The 14,861-nt window shown below is 38.2% G+C and overlaps 1 protein-coding gene and 1 pseudogene across 1 annotated transcript in view; both read left to right on the top strand.

The window, feature by feature from the left end:
• The window catches only part of ARHGAP21 (Rho GTPase activating protein 21), a 136,286-nt gene that overhangs the window by 13,033 nt on the left and 108,392 nt on the right, over positions 1-14,861 (top strand).
• Positions 4,217-4,316, top strand: LOC115519572 (annotated as a pseudogene).

Below are 14,861 nucleotides of genomic sequence, written 5' to 3'. Positions count from 1 at the left end.
CTCAGTTCTGACACTGTGTACCTGGAGATAACCTCCTAGCATCAGATCATCAGATCTCACAGATTAAGGGCTCATTCCTGGAAGGCAGCCCCCTCCCTTCAGCTGCCAGGTTGTTGCCTGACCCACCAGCTGTAGTTGGCTGTAGATCTGAGGTTCCTACAGCCCCCTCCTTGGGTTCGATTAGTTTGGTAGAGTGACTCACAGAACTCAGAAAACCATATTACTGACTAGATCACTGGTTTATTTTAAAAGAATACAATTCAGGCACAGGCAGATGGGGGAGATGCCTAGGGCAAGGTGTGGGGCAAGGGTGTGGGTATAGAGCTTCCATGTCCTCTCTAGGTGCACCACTTTCCCCAAATCCTCACATGCTCACCAACCTGGAAGCTTTTGAACCCCATCCTTTTGGGTTTATAGTGAGGCTCCATTACATATGCATAATTGATTCAATGATTCGCCATTGGGGAATGATTCGAACTCCAGCCCTCTCTCTTTCCCTGAGGTCAGAGGGTTGGGACTGAAACTTCCAAGTCTAATCACAGGGTTGGTTCTCTTGGCAACCAGCCCCTATTCTTAGGTGCAGTCCAAAAGTCACCTCATTAACACAACAAAAGACACCATTGTTGCTTTCCCCACTTAGGAAATTCCAAGGGTTTTAGGAACTCTGTGCCAGGAATGGGGATGAAGACCAAATATGTATTTCTTATTATAAATCATAGTATCACACCTTTTCGTATGTCTTCAGGATGCATAAGGATACCAAAAACATATGGCTACAAATTACACAAAACTGGCACAGGAGATACAAATTACCAAAACTGGCACAGGAGAAATAAAAAAAAATCTAACTAGTGTCATAAATGTTAAAGAAATAGAATTTGTAATGAAAAACCTCCCCACAAAGAAGACTGCAGATCCTGATGGCTGCATGGATAGAGTCTATCACGTGTTTAAGAAAGAAATCCTACCAATACTATACAAACTCAAAATATGAGGTGGAAGAACACTCACCCTCTCCTTTTTATGAGACCCAGCATCAGCCTGGTAATAACTAGACAAGAACGTTATAAGGAACGTTCAGACCAAGAACCATTATGGCTGTAGATAGAATTCTTAACGAAATGTTAGCAAGTCAAATCTGTCAGTATATGCAAAGGATAATAATGTCATGATAAAGTGGGAGTTATCCCAGAAATGAAAGCTTGTCATTTTAACATATTAATAATGAACAAATTTAACAATTTAACATAATACAATTAAGGAGAAAACTCATATGGTCATCATCTCAGTAGATGCAGAAAAAGCATTTGACAAAATTTAACACTCATTCCTCATAAAATCTCTCAGAAAACTGGAATATAAGGAAATTTACCCAATTTGATAAGGGAGTTTTATGAAAAAAGCTCCAGCTATCATACGTGGAGAAATCTTGAATACTTTGCTAGCAAGGTTAGGAACAGGGTGAGGATGTCTGCCCTCAGTACATCTATTCAGCAACGTACTGGAGTCCCTACTTAGTGTAACAAATCATGAAAAGGAAATGAAGGAAGGAAAAAGGGAAGGAAGAAGTAAAACTCTTTATTTGCAGACAACATGATTGTGCACATAGAACTTTGTAAGGAATCTACCAAAAATACTTTCTAGAACTAGTAAGTAAATTTTGCAAGGTCACAAGACACAAGGATACAATGCTACTGTGCAGAAATGAGTGTATTTCTATACATTGAACAATTGGAAAATGAAATAAAAACATAGCCTTATTTTAATATCTTAAAGACAACCTAAATATGGAGAGATACCCTATGTTATGGATTGGAAGACTCAATATTAAGATATGACTTAGCTACAAATTGCTATATAAAACCAGTTCAATCCCAGTTAAAGTTCTAGCAAGGCTTAACAAAATTTTTTTTTAATAAATAAACAAGTTAATTCTAAAATTTATTTGAAAATGCCAAGGACACAGAGTAGCCAAAACTGTTTTGAAAAAGAGTAGTTTTATATTACTTATTTATAATACTGTTTTATAATGTTGAAAGCTACAAAAATAGAGACAGTATAGAATTGGCATAATGATAGATCTGTATAGCAGTGGAAAGCAGTGGAGAGTTGGGAGACCCTTGTGTGTGTATTTGATCATTTGAATTCAGTGAGGTTATTCAGGTGGTGCTGGAACAAGTAGATATCCATATGGACAAACATGAACCTTTACCTTACATCCCACAGAAAAATCAACCCTAAATAGATCACTGACATACATGTAAAAGCTAAGACAATAAACCTTCTAGCAAAGAACAAAATATGTATGACTTTGGGGGTTAGACAAAGAGTTCTGAGACAGGACACAAGAAGCACTAACCAGAAAAGAAAACAAACTGATAAATTGGATTTCATCAAAATTAAAACCTTTTGCTCTTTGTAAAGCACCATTAAGAGAATGAAAAGCAAAGCCACAGGTGGGGAGAAAATATATTTGTAAAACATATATCTGATCAAAGACCTGCTTCCAGACAACCCAATTTTTAAAATGGGGAAAAGTTGAACTACATAAAAGAAGATACAGGAACCGTATTTCAGCACATGAGAAGATGTTCAGTGGTGTCAACCATTAGGGGAAAAAAATGCAAATTAAAACTACAATGAGCCACCACTGTACTCTTACTAGAAAGCTAAACGTAAGAAGAATAAAAGTACCAAGGGTTGTTGGGTAGGTGGGGCAGCCATACTCTTAAACATTGCTGAGAGGGATGCAAAATGACACAGCCATTTAGGAAAATATTTTGGCATACATTTATCATGTGGCCCACTCCTAGGTACTTACCCAAGGGAAATGAAAACCAATGTCCTCAAAAAGACTTGTACATTAATTTCATAACAGTTTTATTCATAGTATTCCCAAATTTGAAGCAACCCCAAATCCATCAATAAATAATGGTATATCCACATAATGGAATGCTGCTCAGAAATTTAAAAAGAAGTATTGATATACTCAACAACACAAATGAATCTCAAAATGTTGAGAAAAAAGAAGCCAGACTTGGAAGAGTGCATAACGTCTGATTCTACTTACATAAAATTCTAGAACTGAGTAAACTAAGCCTTAGTGACAGAGCTCAGATCACGGGTTGCCTGGAGCTGGGAGGGCTTTGATTGCAAAGGAGCATGAAGGGAGTTGGGGTGATGAAAATGTTCTTGATTGTATGGTGGTTGTGGTTATATGGGTATCTATAGTGGTCAGAATTCACTGAACTGTGCATTTTATAGGGGTGCACTTTCTTAAATATTTTTTTTTTTTTCAACGTTTTATTTTTATTTTTGGGACAGAGAGAGACAGAGCATGAACGGGGGAGGGGCAGAGAGAGAGGGAGACACAGAATCGGAAACAGGCTCCAGGCTCCGAGCCATCCGCCCAGAGCCTGATGCGGGGCTCGAACTCACGGACCGCGAGATCGTGACCTGGCTGAAGTCGGACGCTTAACCGACTGCGCCACCCAGGCGCCCCGGGGTGCACTTTCTTGTATATAAATTAAACTTCATCGGAATTTATGTAAAAGGAAAGCAGTTTGACAACACCAGATTTTAGTTAGGATGTAGAGCATCGTGACCTCTGCTACACTACTGATCAGAGTGTAAAATGCCACCATATTTTTAAAAACCTTTGTCATTTTCTTATCAAGTTCAACATATACCTACTTTATGATCTAGCATTTTCATTCCTACATAATTACCCCCAAGGGAAATAAAACACACGTTCACACAAAAGGCTTGTTCAGGAATGTTCATAGCAGCTTTATTCAAGATAGCTTCAAACTAGAAACAACTCAATTGTCTATTAATAGGAAAATAAATAGGTTTTCATGTATTCCTACTGTGGAATCCTTTTTGGCAATAAAAAGCAGCAGGCTGTGTGTGCATGCAGCAATATGGATGAATATCAATATAATGAATAGCACGATGGATGCACATTGCCTCTGTGGGTAAAGGGGATGATTTCCAGAATGACTGGGACACACGGCAAACTTCCTGGGGGTGATGGAAATGTTCTGTCTCTTGAGGTTGGGGGGAATTACTTAGATGCATGTATTTGTAACGTGTCATATACACTTAAGAGCTATGCTTTATAAGAGTTAAACATTGGAAATGTTTAAATGTGTAAATATTTATGCCTCAATGAAAATATATGAAAAATGCAATTAAGAATACAAGACACTGCTCACGTGAGCCGCACACATTGTTCTAAAACCGGAACAATATGGAGATTAGGATGTCACCTGCACAAAGATGACACACACATTGGTGAAGTAGTCCATATTTTTTAGAAAATGCAAAACAAGGAAAAAAAATTAAATATAATGAGAAGTTAATGAGAAGTTAATGAGAAGTTGTCTTTACTCACTCTCAAATCCTCCAACTATATTTTTTAAAAAGAAGGAAATCAAAATACTTTTAGCTTCTGTGATTTCTAAGATCTAATTCCAAAGCTTTTTTTTTTTTTTTTTGAGAATGGTCAGGGAGAGAGAGTTGCTGTACCTTTCAGAAAGTTGACCTCTTAAACCTTTAATTTATAGCCCTAACATCATATCATTACATCATATCATTGGACTTCTCTTATCCTCCTAGGTAGTTCGGAAAAATTCTTAAGTTTTGTTTTTTGATAGAGAAAATTTTTTAATTTTTATTTTTTTTCTTAGTTGTAGCTAACATTGAAAACTTAAAGATAGTTGAATATGAAAAATTATTGAAAAACTACATGTTCTGTAGATTTTAAGTTGCAAAATGTTGATATGTCTTGGGTTTAAGGAGACTGGCATACAACTATTAGGCAATTTTTATGTCAGCCTTTGATTTGTTTTGGAAGCCAACATAAATAAGTAAACTTCTCTGAATTCAGTTTGTTAAAAAAAAAAAAAAAAAAAAAAGTAGTTGATTTGTTTGCTTATGACAGTATTGTACTTAATTACTGTAGTACTAGATTCTTATGTAGGTAAGAGCCTATGTTGTAATGTTTCCCTTAGTTATGATCAGTAATTATAGTTCATATTTTTTTCTTGGTTCAGAAGTTTTTGATTAACTTTTTTTATTGTGGTGAAACACACATAACATGAAATGTGTACCATTTTTACATGTACGGTTAAGTGCATTAAATACAATTCACTGTGTTGTGTAATGATCACTGTTTCTAGAACATTTTCATAATCCTGCACAGAAACTTTGTACCCATTGAGCTATAACTCCCCATTCCCCTAACCCCTCGTAGCCTCTATTCTATTTTTTTAAAGTTTATTTATTTATTGTGAGACAGAGAGCACAAGCAGGGGAGGGGCAGAGAGAGAGGGAGAGAGAGGATTGCAAGCAGGCTCCATGCTGTCAGCGCAGAGCCCAACACAGGGCTCGAACCCATGAACCGTGAGATCATGACCTGAGCTGATATCAAGAGTCAGGCAGTTAACCGACTGAGTCACCGAGGAGGGGCGCCTACTCTATTCTGTTTAATATGAATTTTCCTGTCCTAGATAGGTCATATAAGTGGAATGATACATTATTTGTCCTGTTGTGCCTGTACTATTTCACTTAGCATAAAGTTTTTAAGGTTCACCTATGTTGTAGAATGCATCAGAACTTCATTCCTTTTTATGGCTGAATGATATTCTTCTGTATGTACATAGTGTATTTTCTTATCCATTCCTCTGTTGATATGTACATTTGGGCTGTTTTTGCCTTGACTATATATAGTAATAATGCTGCTGTAAATATTGGTGTACTACAAGTTTCTGTTTGAACCCCTGTTTTTAATTCTTTTGATTATATACTCAGACATGGAATTGCTGGGTCATATAGTAATCCTGTGTTTAACATTTTGGGGAGCTGTTGAACTGTTTTCCACAGTGGCTGACCATTTTACATTCCTACCAGCAGTGTATGAGCCTTGCAGTCTCTCCACATCCTCACCAGTACTTGTTATCTTACATTTAAAATACTACTTTTTTAAAAATCGTAGCCAACCAGCATATGGATGAAGCGAAATCTCATTGTGGTTTTGATTTGCATGTCCATAATGACTACCGATGAGCATCTTTTCATGTGCTTCTTGGTTGTTTGTCATCTTTGAAAAATGTCTGTTCTAGGTCTTTGCCCATTTTTAAATTGGGTGTGGTTTTTGTTGTTAACTTGTAGGAATTCTTTATATTCTGGATATTAATCCATTATCAGATATATGATTTACAAATATTTTCTCCCGTTTTGTGTGTTTTCTTTTTACTTTCCATACAGTGTCATTTAATGTATCCGATTTTTAATTTTTATGAAACCTAATTTATGTTTCCCTTTTGCCGCCTATGCTTTTGGCATCATAATAAAGAGACTGTTGTCAAATCCAAGGTCATGGAGAATTTCCATGTTATCTTGTAAGACCTTTATAGTTTTAGCTCTTAAATTTAGATTTTTGATCCACTTTAGGCCAGTTTTTCTATATGGTATAAGGTAAGGGTACGACTTCATTCTTGTGGATATCCAGTTTTCCCAGCACTGTTTGTTTGAAAAACTATCCTCTCCCCATTGAATGGTTCTGGCACCTATATTGAAAACGAATTGCCCGTATATGTGCGGATTTATTTCTGGCCTCTCTATTCCATTGGTCTATATGTCTAGCCTATACTACAGTGTGCCAGTACCACTGTTGTAGTTTTATAATAAGTTTTGAAATTGGGGAGTGTGAATCTTCCAGCTTTGTTGCTATTGTTCTTCTTCTTCTTTTGACAGTACTCAGTACTCCTCATGATAAGTGCACTCTTTAATCCCCATCATCTATTTCACCCATCCCCCCACCCACCTCCCCTCTGGTAACCATCAGTTTGTTCCCTACAGTTAAGAGTCTGTTTCTTGGTTTTCCTCTTTTGTTCCCCCTATGTGTGTTTGTTTTGTTTCTTAAATTCCACATCTGAGTGAAATCATAGGGTATTTGTCTTTCTCTGACTGACTTATTTTGCTTAGCATTATACTCTCCAGCTGTATTCATGTTGCAAATGGCAAGATTTCATTCTTGTTTATGGCTGAATAATAGTCCACTGTGTGTGTGTGTGTGTGTGTGTGTGTGTGTGTGTGTGTGTACCACATTTTCTTTATCCATTCATCTATTGATGAACTCTTGGGCAGCTTCCATAATTTAGCTATTGTAAATAATGCTGCTATAAACATAGGGGTGCGTGTATCCCTTTGGATTAGTGTTTTTGTATCTGATTTTTTTTTTAAAAGCTAGGGTCTAGGTAGCTGTGAGTAGCTGTTTACAAAGTCAACCTGTATAATCTGTTGATTCTCACAAGCAAATTGGCCATTGGACCCCCAAGAAAGAGTAATGTTGGTGATAGTATTTTTTAAGCTTTCCTCTTTAAATAGTTAAATCAGATAACACTTCTTCTTTGAAATATTTTAATGTGTTCTGGTTCTATAGACATCTTTATTTATTTAATCTTTGTTTCTGCTAATCTCCTTCCTCTACTGTTTTATAACCTGTAAACTCCTGGAGGTTTTATGGTGATGGTTTTGCTTTTCTGCAGATAATATGAACAGGAAAGGTCAGGAAAAAGTGAATTTGTTTCTGTTAGATTAACTGTGTATATTTCTAGAAGATTTTGTTGGCCAGGATGGTCTCAAACCTCTAGTTGGAAGAGAGCAAAAATACAGACCATCAGAATAGATCTCCAATAGCTGGAAGTAAAAGAGTAGTTAAGCCTTTGCAAAGGTGATATGGTTGTTAAAGAGCTGTGACAGTTTATTTTTTAAAGTTTATGTATTTATTTTGAGAGAGAGTGAGCATGCAAGCATAAGCAGGAAGGGGCAGAGAGAGAGGGAGAGGGAGAATCCCAAGCAGGCTCTGTGCTGTCCATGTGGAGCCCCATGAGGGGCTTGAACTCAGGGAACTGTGAGATCATGACCTGAGCCTAAACCAAGAGTCAGATGCTTAACTGACTGAGCCACCCAGGTGCCCCAAGAGCTGTATGGTTTATACTTGTTTTTGCCTAAAAATACATAAATCAGAAAAAAGTTAATTAGTAGCGCTTTGACTTCTAGCATGCAATATTTATTTATTTGTCTCCAGTTTTGAGTGTCATAGTCTTTCAATATTTTTTATTCCTATTGCCCTTTAGGTGTTTATACTATGGGCATTGACTAGCCTTTTATTTAATCTTTTTAAATTTTTTATTAAAAAAATTTTTTTAATGTTTATTTTTGACAGAGAGAGAGAGAGAGAGAGAGAGAGAAAAAGCATGAGTGGGGGAGGGGGAGAGAGAGAGGGAGACACAGAATCCGAAGCAGGCTCCAGGCTCCGAGCTGTCAGCACAGAGCCCGACGTGGGGCTCGAACTCACAGATGGCGAGATCATGACCTGAGCCGAAGTCGGACGCTCAACCGACTGAGTCACCCAGGTGCCCCAGCCTGTTTAATCTTAATATGCCTTTTGTAAGTGCTAGGCTGTAATGTCTGTTTTGCTGAAAACATACAGGGAGATAAAGTAGATTTTAGATATTTTTTTAGGGCTTTAAGAGTGAACACTGAACCCTTATTAAGTACCTTAACATTTATTATGTACCTTATTTAATCCTGACAGTCACCATATATCACATATAAAAAATGTGTTTTTGAGGAAAACTTGAAGTTTATTTAACGCTGAATCACTGTGGCAGGACTTAAAGCACATCTGCTTCTTCCATGTGTCTTCTTACTGTCCACCAAGAGCCAGATGGGGCATTTACTCAAGCCAAATGGCCGATCCGTTGTCCCTTGAATATATGGGAAGTCTGAAGTGTTTTCATGTCTGATCTTGTTCATTTTGCCTCAAATGCCTTTCTCATGGCTTGTCGTTTATGTAATTCCCACACTTCCTTCAAAATTTGGCTCAGGGTTTATCTGCTTATAAAGCTTTCTCTGACCTTAGTGACCCTAGGTGAAACTGATGTTCCCAGTTCAGGGTGGATGGTCTTGCTTTCTGTGGTCTTCTCCCCCCGCTTCTTTTTTTTTTTTTCTTTTTTCTTTTGGACTCTTGCTGCCTAGTTACCCTCAATTCCAGTGTTATTTGTACAGATCTGTAATCCAAAGTCCTTGTGTTTTTCAGAATCCAGAAGTCTTCAGATTTTAGAAATGTAAGATGATGCAGGTTCTGGGACAGCACCCCGCTATCATTAATTTCTGCTGACAATGTATGAATATCTATCCTATAGGGAATAAATAAAAGCTTAGAAAGAGCTTTGTGTCAGGTCATGGAAGGGCAGATTTTGCCATTTGGTGAGTTACAAAAAATGTTTTGACTTTCAGGGTTGTTTGAATTTCAGAAGTGTCAATATGGGATTATAGATTAACTAATTTTTTAGAAGTATGAACCATATGTTGTAAAAAAAAAAAAGTAGTGATCGTATGACTTTATGATTTTTTTTGCTTAATTCTTTCCCTTTACTTACAGAAATGATCAGTTCCCTGATCAGCTTTCAAAGGTGACCTATATGTATGTATTTCTGTATTTATCTGCCTATCTAGTATTATTAGCTGACAAATGCAAACATAGCTCCTAGGTTTCAATTTTTATACTAGCTCCAGTTATCCCATTTTTGACCAGTGGTAGCCTCTTCAAGTTTTCAACTGAGTCCATGAGACATGAGCCTGTGTGGTTTTCTAGCTCATCTTTTATGTACATTTCCTGCCCAGGACCTTAGAACAAGCCATTTCTCTAAGAAGTCCTGCTTTCTTTTAGTGGTGAATGGTATTTTGAGATCACATCTGGATCTTAGGAGTGTTCCTTGCCCCTGGGTTTCAGTTGTTTATGATCCTTTTCATATTAACTTTTTTTATTTTGAAATAACTTTAGACTCACAGAGAAGTTGCAAGAGAGTGTAGAGTTGTCTTAGAGTCTTTACCCACATTTCTTTCATGTACATCTGAAGTAACCATAGGACAGTTGTCAAAACCAGAAAATTAGTATTGCTACAATATTACAATTGAAGTATACGCTGTGTTTAGGAATGATTGATAAAAGCTTGATTATAGTTGGACCTTGAGTCTCTGAGTCTTTATGTATTATTACTTATTTTTGGTATGTGCTTCTGTGCAGTAGCTCTTAACTAATAAGATCTATAACTCACCTGGGAACTTTTGGACATCAGATGCCTGAAACTTTTCCTTCCCCTCTCCCAGAATTTTTCAGAATCTCAATATGGGGATAGAATAGTATAGGTATTTGGGGATTTTGCTAGAATCCTGTCTGTTTCAACAGCTTAACGAGATCATTCAGGAAGGAAGCATTTTGTGTTTTGCTCACAATTGGTGATAATGACCCTTTGGTTCCCAGGATAAAAGTTAATCTTTTTGTTTTGTTTTAAGTTTATTTATTTATTTTGAGAGAGTGAGCCTGCGCTGGGGAGGGGCAGAAAGAAAGGGAGAGAGAGAATTCCAAGGAGGCTGTGCACCGTCAGTGTGGAGCCCCATGTGAGGCTCGAACCCATGGAACTGTGGGATCATGGCCTGAGCCGAAACCAAGAGTCAGGTACTTAACTGACTGAGTCACCCAGGTGCCCCTAAAAGTTAATCTGTCTTAAAATGATTCACATTTGATGCTTCTAGTGCCAGAGATTCCTATTATACTTAGAACTGTCCTTCAATATTTATTAACACATTCAAAAAATATTAATTGAGTACCTTCTAAGTGCCAGACATGAGGAAACACCAGTGAAAAATCCAGACATGGTCTGGTCTGTGCCTTCATGGATAATATATATGGATAATGAGAAGTACAAACAATTAAACACATAATTTTAATAGAATGCAATGAATATTATCTTAGGAGAAGAGTGGGTAGCTGTGAAAATACAGAACAGACAGACCTCACCTAGTGTAGGAATCAGGGAATGTCTTCCTGGGAAGATTGTTTTTAGTCCGGTAGGAGTTAGCTAGGTAGAAAGAAGAATCTTCTAGCAGAGGGAACAGCCTTAGTCTTTGAATATGCCTAGTGGCTACAGCTAGAGAGAATTTCTAGTATCTTACTGGAGAGAAGAGTACAAGACCAAGGAAGGAAAAAAATCTAGAGGCGAGCAGCAGCCTTTATTGAATCTTTTCAAGGCATTCGGGTTTTCATAGAAATAGCAACTCTCATTTTTACTCCTGTTTCATCAGTTTGTATATCATCTAAGGTACATAACCACAGTAATACAAATAAAACCGACATAAAGAGGTGTGCAAAAACAAACTGGTTGTGTTGAGCGTGCATCTCATTTGGTGGGAGCATAAATGAAGTGGCTAGAGACTGTCTTCCCAAACGTAAGAGTTGAGTTGCCATGGGCCCAGCCAGGGTTCATACAGCAGGAATTGAGGATTTTGGTTTGTCTGGCAAGTCATTTAGGCAGAGGTCAATTAAGCCAGTGTGTCCTATAATTATAGTTTGGGAAATAGATGAGCTCATTGAGAGAGATGAGAGAAAAGAGCCAAGGTCAGAACCTTAGGGAACACCACCAATTAAGGAAAAGATAGAGGAAGAAAAATCAGCTAACGATTTCAAGAACTAGTTAAAAACAAGCTTTCCGGGAGCCTTTGAATCTCATCCTACTTAGACTCTTAGCAGTCTCGCAACTTTGTTTATCTATGTTTAACCTGGCTTTTGGCAAACTTATTTTGCCCTGAAAACCTTTTTTCACTTAACTAATTCGTATTCTGCGTCCTATGGAAGAAGTAGGAACAGTTTTTAGGAAACACTGCCACAGGCAGAAAGGAACCAGGAAGGGATTTAGGTGGGGTAGTCATACGATTAGTGTGTAGTTTCAGAGATTGTTTTTGGTAGTCCTCTGGAGGCGGGATTCCAGAAAGGAGTGGGCCAGGGTGTTTGGGAGACCAGCTAGAGGCCCTCGTGGTAAGCCGGGAGAAAGCCGATGGGGTCTGAATTTAGGCAGTGATAGTAGGAATAGCAAAGGGGCCGATTCACACGTTTTAGTTGAAAAGACAGGATCTGGTGACAGATGTGAGAGGTAAGGGAGAGGGAGTCTAGGATGGCTGGTTTCTGTTTCGGTGACCAAGGGGATGGATTGTGCCACCATACTGCAGATGAGGGACACAGAGCTGGTATGGGTTGTGATGGGGAGATGATGAGTCCAGTTTGGGACATGTAGTATAAGGTATCGAGGTATACGCACTTGACAAGAGTTTAGACGTGAGATGGGGGCTTGGGAGAAAGGGTGGGGCCAAAGAGAGGTTTGCAGGTAATTCATAATTATAAAATCATGGGTCTGGAGGATGACATCATGGAGGGACAGCATAAGAGATGAGAGGTAGAATTCTAATGTGGACAGGAAGGAAGCCCATCTTAAGAATACTAATAACCATTACTGACTAGGGGTCTGTTAAACAATGTTTTAAGCATGTTACATATGTCATTTTATTTCATACTAGAACCGCCATGAGGGCAGGTGTTAGTATCTCCGTTTTATAAATGGATGAGCTGAAGCTCAAAGGTTATGCCATTAGCTCCTGGTCCTACATCTGGTAGGTAGCAGTTGAGGAGGTGAAGTCTGTCTTACTGCAGTCTAGGCTCCCTTTCCAGAAGGAATGGTCAGAGAAGTAGGAAGAGAACCAAGAGAACCATGGCAGGGTACCCGGGATGAGAGACCTTTAAGGAGTTGTTAGCAGGGCGAGACGTACTGAGAGATGAAGACAGGATTCAGAGATTCAGAGATGCCTTTGGATTCAACACAGCGTGGTCAATGATGCTGCCACAGCATCGAATGGGGAGCTGGTTTGTTGTGGGATGTCGTCAGCACGATGGATTTATTGTACCAGCTTCCCAAAGTGTGTTTTCATGGACTCTATAAATGCTAGCCTACGACTTCCGGAAAGAAGGAAAAAGCAATCACCTTTTTAAAAATCAGATGATAATAAAGTCAGAATAAGGCTTTTGTGAGAAGTCTTTCCTTCGTGCTCTCGTAATTTACACGTACCAGTGTTTGGGAAGATGATGTAGTTCTGCCGGTTAGTTATTGCTGCTTGGACAGGAAAGGGAGGGGGAGAGCGTGTTTGCGGCTCACATCACTGCAGAGCTCTGGTAACAGCGCTCCGGTGCTGACGGGAGCTGAGTCAGAGAAGACATACACGCAGACTGTGCCGTGAGCCGTCATGGCCCAGTTCAGGATTTTCGACTGTATGATCAACCACAATTGGAGCTTATTGTGCAATCTGTATTGTGCGTGGAGTGGTCAGGTTTGTTTGATATATATATGTACATATTTGCATTTTAATTCAAAACTGCTATAACGTATAAAGCAAAAAAAATCAGTGAAAATACTGGTTATAAAATCAGTATCTTCCTGTAACAGTGAAAAAGTAGTCTTTTAGATGTTACTTTGTGTTGAAATACTAGTTTAACAGGGCACATCTCAACTCTAATGATGTGAATTTCTCTAAGAGAATTACATGGACTCTTCAGTTGCACAGATGAGACTTTGTAGAGCTTTCTGTGGTGGGGGAGGGGAAGTTGGAATGAATTACTTAAAAATAAAACCAGGAAAAAATTAAAGCACTAGAATCATAAAACAAAGTAAATGTTGTGTATTTTTGGAGACATTTCCCATTGTGTTTATAGTTAGGTAGGCAGGATTTTGGAATGAGTTGCTTTTTGACTAGTTTTTCATTTTTCATGAAATATGGTTGATTTCTTTTACTGTGGGATTAAATGGAAGTTCCTTTTTGGACTTAGTTTGTTCCTGAACAGGCTTTTAGGAAATAGTTATTGTGCAATAGAGAAACTTTGCTGAGTATGTTTTTTATGAGAGTTGCCATATACGTTTGAATTTTCTTCCCTAAGAAGCAAAAACTCTCTATTTCTCCTTTCAGCCTCAGTCAACATTGTTATTATCAGGTGCAGGCTGCTTTCGTAAGTCGCAAATAGCTCTGCACGTATTCAGCATAAAAGCGTCTCGCACAAAATGGAAAGATACTGGATGGTAGCTTTGTTCTAGTTATTGGTGAATCTTTAAAAACTATGAATTACTTACCTTACAGGGTTATTAATCTCTTTGTGAGTGTTCGCCTTCCTTATTTAAAACTGTTCTTTAGTATTGTTTGAAATTTAGAAGAAAAGCTAAATTTAAAATATTGAAAGCAGTGAATGATAAATGAAGTGTCCATCCCCCACCCCTCCAAACACAGCATCGTTTCTCAGTTCTCCCATAAACACAGCATGAACAGAAGTTTATGAGACATGAATTTAGTTCTAAGTGGGACTTGTGGGTCTCCAGTACTTTTCTTTATGTCCTATTCTCTCTGTCCTGGAATGGTGAAAAGACTTTTTCATAGTTCAGGTTGGGCACAATAGACTAACGTATCAGAAATTAGAGATGGAAAAGGTCATGTAGTCTATATTTCTTCCAGTGTAAGATTGATCTCTCAGTGCACTTTCTAGTTCTCTCCTAATGGATTTACATTACCGTAAAAATATGGATTTTGAATGGCTACTTAGAGAATAAAAGAAGATAGATACTTCAATTATCTTAGCATGTAAAATTCATAATATCAGGAACCTACCAAAGCTGAAACTTAAAAAGCCCAAACTAAACTGAGTGGTTAGTAACTGGTTCACAGCTCTTACTGGACTTATTAGTTAGTCTCATCATCAGAAAACTTCCTAGTTTGAGGTCTAGGACCTTGTCAGGACTTTGGCTAATCCCAAAAGAATATTTGACTTGCGACAGAATCCAAGGATGAGTTGATCCAGTGAGCCGGCAATAGAAAGTGCTTTTGGACCTGCTGTGGCCCGGGGTTCTGTAGGCTTGCTGTTGCAACTGCTTCAGGGCAGCAGTTGATTTTATTTGAGTTTATTTTCCCTGTGGTTTAGA

The sequence above is a fragment of the Lynx canadensis genome, chromosome B4, assembly GCF_007474595.2.
Source record: "Lynx canadensis isolate LIC74 chromosome B4, mLynCan4.pri.v2, whole genome shotgun sequence".
Classification (NCBI taxonomy): Eukaryota; Metazoa; Chordata; class Mammalia; order Carnivora; family Felidae; genus Lynx; species Lynx canadensis.
The sequence above is the reverse complement of the archived record's forward strand: the minus strand, read 5'-3'. Positions and strand labels throughout refer to the sequence as shown.